The 6,356-nt window shown below is 51.3% G+C and overlaps 1 protein-coding gene across 1 annotated transcript in view; it reads left to right on the top strand.

Annotated features, from left to right (window-relative positions):
* Positions 1 to 1,710: 1,710 nt before the first annotated feature.
* PHYHIPL (phytanoyl-CoA 2-hydroxylase interacting protein-like) overlaps positions 1,711 to 6,356 on the top strand; it is a 175,326-nt gene continuing 170,680 nt past the window's right edge. The window contains exon 1 of the mRNA XM_015415295.1: positions 1,711 to 1,757. The gene's annotated coding sequence lies outside the window, so the exon portion shown is untranslated. The remainder of the gene's footprint in view (positions 1,758 to 6,356) is intronic.

The following is a 6,356-nucleotide window of genomic DNA, read 5'->3' as shown; positions in this document are numbered from 1 at the left end:
ACGATGCATAGGTTACACACACACACACACAGAGAGAGAGAGAGAGACTCAGGCATCCTGCCATTTGAAAGTATTTAAAAGACTGTCACTTAGAGGGCAAGGATCTGTTCCTGTTGGCAGCAGAGGATAGGACTCGCAATATATAAATCAAAATAAATAAATAAATGCATTAAATAAAGGGTTTAAATTATGGGCAGAAGGGTACCGGCTGGATATTAGGGAAAATATATATATTTTAAAGTATTTACAGTAGTTCAGCAGTGGACTCACTGGCAGCCTTCAAGCAGTGGTTCTTGTCAGGAATGCTTTAGACTGATCCTGCATTAAGCAGGGGGGTAGACTAGATGACCTATATGGACCCTTCCAACTCTAGGATTCTATTGGACGGGGAAAGTCCAAGAATCACTTGCACAAGCCAGTGTTTATTCTCGCACAGTTCAATGTGTACAGTGGCACAGCGTCAGCTGAGTATGTGTGCCAAAGACCCATAACAAAGGCCCTTTAATCTGCATAACATTCATGGGGGGGAAAACATAACTAGAAGAAGCCAAGTGGGGGGTGGGGGGTTGGCCCGGGGAGATACCCAACATGTGATCCAGGGACGGTGTACTGAAGAGTAACTTAAAGCAGTGGTGAACATGTGATTGCGTGCATGTATTAGGTCCAGGCTCGTTTCTTAATGCCAATGTAGCTGGCATGCTGTCACTTTATCCCGCAAATTGTCGCAGTGCTCCTGAGTGCACCCTTTTCTACTATGTGTGTGCCATTCATTCCTCTGGGAAAATGGGGACATTATTATTTTTGAACCAGGGGTGGGCTGCAGTAACTCAGAACCTAAAAAGGTTAGTCAGGAATAGAAAAGGGCCAACTCTAAAAATCTAATCATAAAATATTCAAAAATATATGTGTGTGTTTATTCAACATAAATTAAAATAACAAACAAGGGCCCATTCATACCTCATATAAAACTATAAAAACATACAAGGGCTAATAAGATAGACCTAATAAGATAGACCTAACGCGTTTCGACCTTTACAGGCCTTCCTCAGAGGTCTAATACATACAGAACATATTGGCTGATGTGCAAAAATACATACAATTCTACATATACAAAATATGGAATAAAGACCAGAAATCAATTGCTGTAAAAATAAAAGAAATAGAAGATTAGACCACATATACAACTAATACATACATTGTAAATACATTACCAAACAAAAAACCATTGACTTACTTCCAAAGTTTAACCACTGGGCAAGGAAAAGAAATACAAATGAAGCCTCCAGTGAAATCACATGTCCAGTGGTACTTCTCTAGAAACAATAAAAGTGTATGAGTCAGTGCAGTAACTGCCAGGGACTCTGCGGGGAAGTGTCTCTCCATATGTGCAACGCATGCACCCAGGCTCCCCCTAGTAAGCAAGCCCTTGTGCTGCCCGCTCCCCATAATGATGGACATTTTGCTACTCCTATAGAATAGCTGGGCTCGGGTGACCCTTAGCTGTGGTGTGGTGATTCCTTCAGATGTCCTCTAAGAGTCTCTCTCAGACAAGGGTCTGTCTGTGCCTGACTTGTCATTGGCTGCCTCTCTTGATGAGAGCCAATCAGGACACTATTTCTCATTCCCATCCTCCCCCCCCTTATCCCCCCCCAGAGGAAGGCCATTGTGGCACAGAGGATTTTGCACTTCACAAGAGCCTGAACTGTGGGAGAAGGATCCACCATCAGGAGAAGAAAGATCTCTCGCTCAACCAATCTGTAAGTTATGATGTCCAGGAGGAAGTATGTGTGAGGATTTAAGAGGAAAGGGAGAACGGAGGGAAACCGTTACGAGGAAACTGGGGAAAGCCATAATGGACTGCCTAGTAGATTGGGGGGCCAGTGAAATGCAGGAAGTTATGTTGACTAATGTTCCCTCTAAGATGTGGAGTCTTGTGAGCAAAAATTCTACTTTGTGAGCTACTGGCATTAAAGTTGTGAGCCAGCGATTTGGCTGCTGCATGAATTGGTTTGCTCTGGAGCCCATCCTTCCTGAGCTAAGACAACAATGTGTGAGCCAGAGGCTAACAAACGGTGAGCTAGCTCACACAGCTTAGAGGGAACACTGAATTGTTGACCCTTTTGTATTTTGATTTCAGAAGCAAGCACGGTTGCCACAGCTGTGGGTTGGGAAACTCCTGAGGATTTGAGAGTGGATCCTGAGGAGGGGAGGCTTTGGGGAGGGGAGTGATCTCACCCCTACAGGATCTGTGGTCTAAGGCCATCGGTCCTACCCTCCAAAGTCCGGGCTCTCAGTGAGAGTGGCAGGAAAAGAACAGTGCTTGCATTGACCTGACACTCTCGGAAGTCTTTCATGGCACGGGTCCTCCGGTGGTACGCCTGCAGTAATTGCACGTGGCCGTTTTACACTTTGGCAAGGCAGCCGGAGGGAGGCAGTTATGTAAACAGCCGCTGAAGTTAATTGGAAGTAACAGTTCACATTCGCTTTGACCTTGGCCCCAGGTCAAAACCACACTGGGTGATGGAAATCCTTCAGCTGGAATTATGTACCTTGGAAACCGCAAGCGCACGGGCAAATGCTTCCTTTTCTTCTCAAAAAATCAACAGGAGGGATTTTTTTGTTGCTAAATCTCAGTTCATCAGCTTCCCCACTCGCTTGCCGAGAGAGAGAGAGAGAGAGATTTCCATGGAATGAGTAAGTTCTTTAAACTTGGTTTGCTCTCTCTTGTTTAAAAAAACACCCTGTATTACGAAGAAGGAAGGATTCTACTCCCTCCAATTTACTGCAAACCGAAGGGTATTTGGAAGGGCTGATTTTCGCATGAGGTGGAACGGGAGTAGCTCCCTCGGCGGCTCCGTTTCTGAACACTGATAGGAGCTCACTTGATGGAACGTTCCTCCATACAAAACAAATCCTTCTCCATTAAAAAAAAACAACCCTAGGAAGGAGTTGCCAGCCTCCAGGTGTGGGCCTGGAGATCTCCTGCTTCTACAACTGATCTACAGCTGATAGAGATCAGTTACCCTGGAGGAAATGGCTGCTTTGGAGGGTGGACTCTATGGCACTGTACCATGCTGAGGCCCCTCCCCTCCCCAAACCCTGCCCTCTCCAGGGTCCAACCCTGAAGTCTCCAAGTATTTCCCCACCCAGTGCTGGCAGCCCTACCAAGATGCCGGAGAGAAGGGCGCAAGCCCAGTCTTCTTCCTACACTGCTGCTTTTCTGTGCGTATTATTATTATTATTATTATTATTATTATTACATTCCCAGAGGCTCGGAGCGGTTTACACATATACATTTAATCGCCTAACTAGGGCCACATACATATCAGGGGAGATGGATGCCTTACCAGGCACCTACGCAGCGTGGGTCTTTCTGTGGCGGGGTCTTGCTAGGACCAGGTGGTAGTGTCCTTCGGCGGAGGTCTTTTTCCGTCTCTTCGGCTCGGCTTCCTGGGATGGTCCTTTTATGGTGCGCGGCTGCACGATGAGGTCGCGATGGGTCTCTGTCCCGGAGGCTCCAACCGTGCTTACGTCACCGCGCCTCCACGCCACCTCCAATCGTCTCCCGAGTCGCCTGCCGTCTGCCGCCGATCCGTCGCCATGTTCTCATCGATTCACCGCATCGTCCAGCCGCCGCCGCTGCCCTCCAATATTGGAGGTAGGGTAGGGTGCCCCCCCACTCTTAAGGAGTGGGTACCCATTTGCCTAATTGCTGTTAAGGGCTTTTGAGCCGCTGGGTGGGCGGGAGCTAGGATAAGGGCTGGGAGCTCACCCCGGCCGCGGTGGGACATGAACAGCTATTAAGGCTGTTCGGAGATAGTTTTACTTGCAGGCTTCATTGATGTTTTCCCCTTTGGACACAGGAGCCGTCAGTCCTGTGAATCCCTACCTGCATGCGGACGTACCGCAGCCCGGAGATGGATTCACCATCTCAATGGGAACTCAGTGCCCAAATATGAAAATGTGTTTCATTGGCTTTGACCCGAAGTAGCAATGGAAGCCTGCGTTCAGGAATGTGCTTTCATGCAGGATCCTGCGAGGTAGGCCAGGGTGGCTGAAAGGACTGGCAACCTCCAGGTGGGGCCTGGAATTCTCCAGGAGTTACAGCTGATCTCCAGAATATGGGTATTGGTTTCCCCTGGAGACAGTGGCAGGTTCAGAGAGTGGGCTTACAGGGCTCTTTTTGAAGAAAAAGCCCAGCAGGAACTCATTAGCATAATAGGCCATACCCAACAGTAGGAACTCATTAGCATATTAGGCCACACCCCTGACAGCACAGCTCATTTGCGTATTAGGCCACACCCCATGTTACCAGAAGTGTGGTCATCCAACCACACCCACCTTTTGCTTCTTATTCTCTTGTTTGTTGTCAAAACCCAGGGCTTTTTGCATGTTAGGCCACATACCCCTAATTGTAGCCAATCCTAATGAGTTCCTGCTGTTGGGTGTGGCCTATTATGCTAATGAGTTCCTGCTGGGCGTGCCCAACTTGGGAGCCAGCCGGAACTCCGTTCCTGTGCGTTCCTGCCCAAAAATAGCCCTGCTGGGCTCTGTCGCATCACATCCCTGCTGAGTCTCCTTCCTTCCCCAGGGTCTGCTTTCAAAGAGACCCGTAGCTACAATGGGGCATTGGGGGGCCCTGCCCCCTTAATCAAAAGCCCTGCCCCACAAATTGCCATGCCAGAAACCTTATTTTTTAGGAGAGACACCCCCGCTGCTTCCCTTTCCCTCCCACTGTGGAATTAGGGAGGGCATCATCAGGGGTCATTTCGTAGAAAAAGAGCTAGGGGGACTCATTAGCATAACTCATTAGCATATGCCACACCCCCTGACATCACCGGAAGTGTGTCATAAGGCCACACCCCCTGACATCACCGGAAGTGTGTCATAAGGCCACACCCCCCGCCCCCAATGGTCCCGGCCGCCGCCGCCCTTGCAACTCCACTGCCGAGCACCATGAGTGCATCCCAAGATGGCGACCGGGTGGATGCTCTGGTGCTGAGCTCTCCCGTGGTACGGTTAGCTAGGACATTTTTTAATGGAATTTAATGGAATTTCAAATTTAAACTTACTGCAATTAGTGAAGTAAACTGTTTGGTAGGCAAGGGTAGATAGGAAGCAAGTTGGAACGGAAGAAGGGCTCCCGGTTTGAGACTGTATTATTACACCACCGAAGATTGGAGGGGACTGGAGAGCCTGGGGAGGCTTGGAAATACCGAGGATACGGAGCCATTGAGTAGCTGAGTCGCCGAGCTGCCGCAACGCCGCAACGCCGAGGCATCGGCCCTTCGAGCTGCCTGCTGCCCCCTCCCCCCCCCAGTCGTGGCGCTGCTGAGCTGTTGTGACGCCGAGGCACCGGCCCCTTGGGTTGCCGGCCCGTTCCCCCCCCGAGCTGTTGTGACGCCGAGGCCCCGGCCCCTTGGGTTGCCGGCCCGTTCCCCCCCCCCCGAGCTGTGCCGCGGCCGTGACGCTGAGACTCCGAAACGTCGTGGAACGCCGACTCACCGGGCAGTGCCGAGACGCCGACTCCTTGAGCTGCCGGCCCGCCCCCTCCCTTCTCGCTGGGCCGTTGAGCCTCGGGCTACGCCGGTCCGTTGGGCTGCGGAAGCGCTGGGGCACGGACCTGCTGAATGGCGGAGACGCGGGGTTGAGTAGCGGCAGCAGGGCCGAGGCGACTGCACCGGGCTGTGCCGGTTTGTGGAGCCGCGGAGGGGTTGCAACCCTGGGGTGTGGCAGGTGCTCCCCAGGATTGGAGCTGGAGTGGAGTACTCCCCCGGTGGAACGGAACCTCTCCAGAGAAGCTGGGCCGACTGTTGACAACTTTGGCGACCAGGGAGGTAGGGGCAGCGTTGGGAGTTAGCCGGCTGTGAGAGAGCCGGTGAATTTTGGCTTGAGTCTCCCGGTGGTGTGAGTGCCGGGACCGAGCCTTCTCCCCCCCCTTTTCAGCTGCCTCCCCTCCTCCCCCCCCCGCCTATTCTATCCTTAAGTCTATAGTGGCTGGGGGGCGCGGACCCTGGAGAACTCATGCTGCGGGACTTGAATTGCGGCTGGGAAACACTGAGTGAACAGGGACTTATGGAGCAGGGCCAATCTACGGATTTTAATCGACCGCTCCAACATTACTGGGACACAGTTCGCTGCAAGGGCAAGGAGTGTACCGGGGCCTGCTGGGGCTGCCTGTGTGCTGGCCGTAGTGGAGATCCAATTCCACCAGAGCCCCCCCTAGTGTTGGTAGTAGGGAACTGCCATTAATGTTGAAGAACTGTTGCCAACTTGCTGGAGTTCGGAGTGACTATTGATTTTATATTAGCGGGCCTACAGGAGTGAGTGTATTGTGAGTGTATGCGTGTATGTAG

This window comes from Gekko japonicus, unplaced genomic scaffold (assembly GCF_001447785.1).
Source record: "Gekko japonicus isolate JY-2015 unplaced genomic scaffold, Gekko_japonicus_V1.1 scaffold1993, whole genome shotgun sequence".
Classification (NCBI taxonomy): domain Eukaryota; kingdom Metazoa; phylum Chordata; class Lepidosauria; order Squamata; family Gekkonidae; genus Gekko; species Gekko japonicus.
The sequence above is the reverse complement of the archived record's forward strand: the minus strand, read 5'-3'. Positions and strand labels throughout refer to the sequence as shown.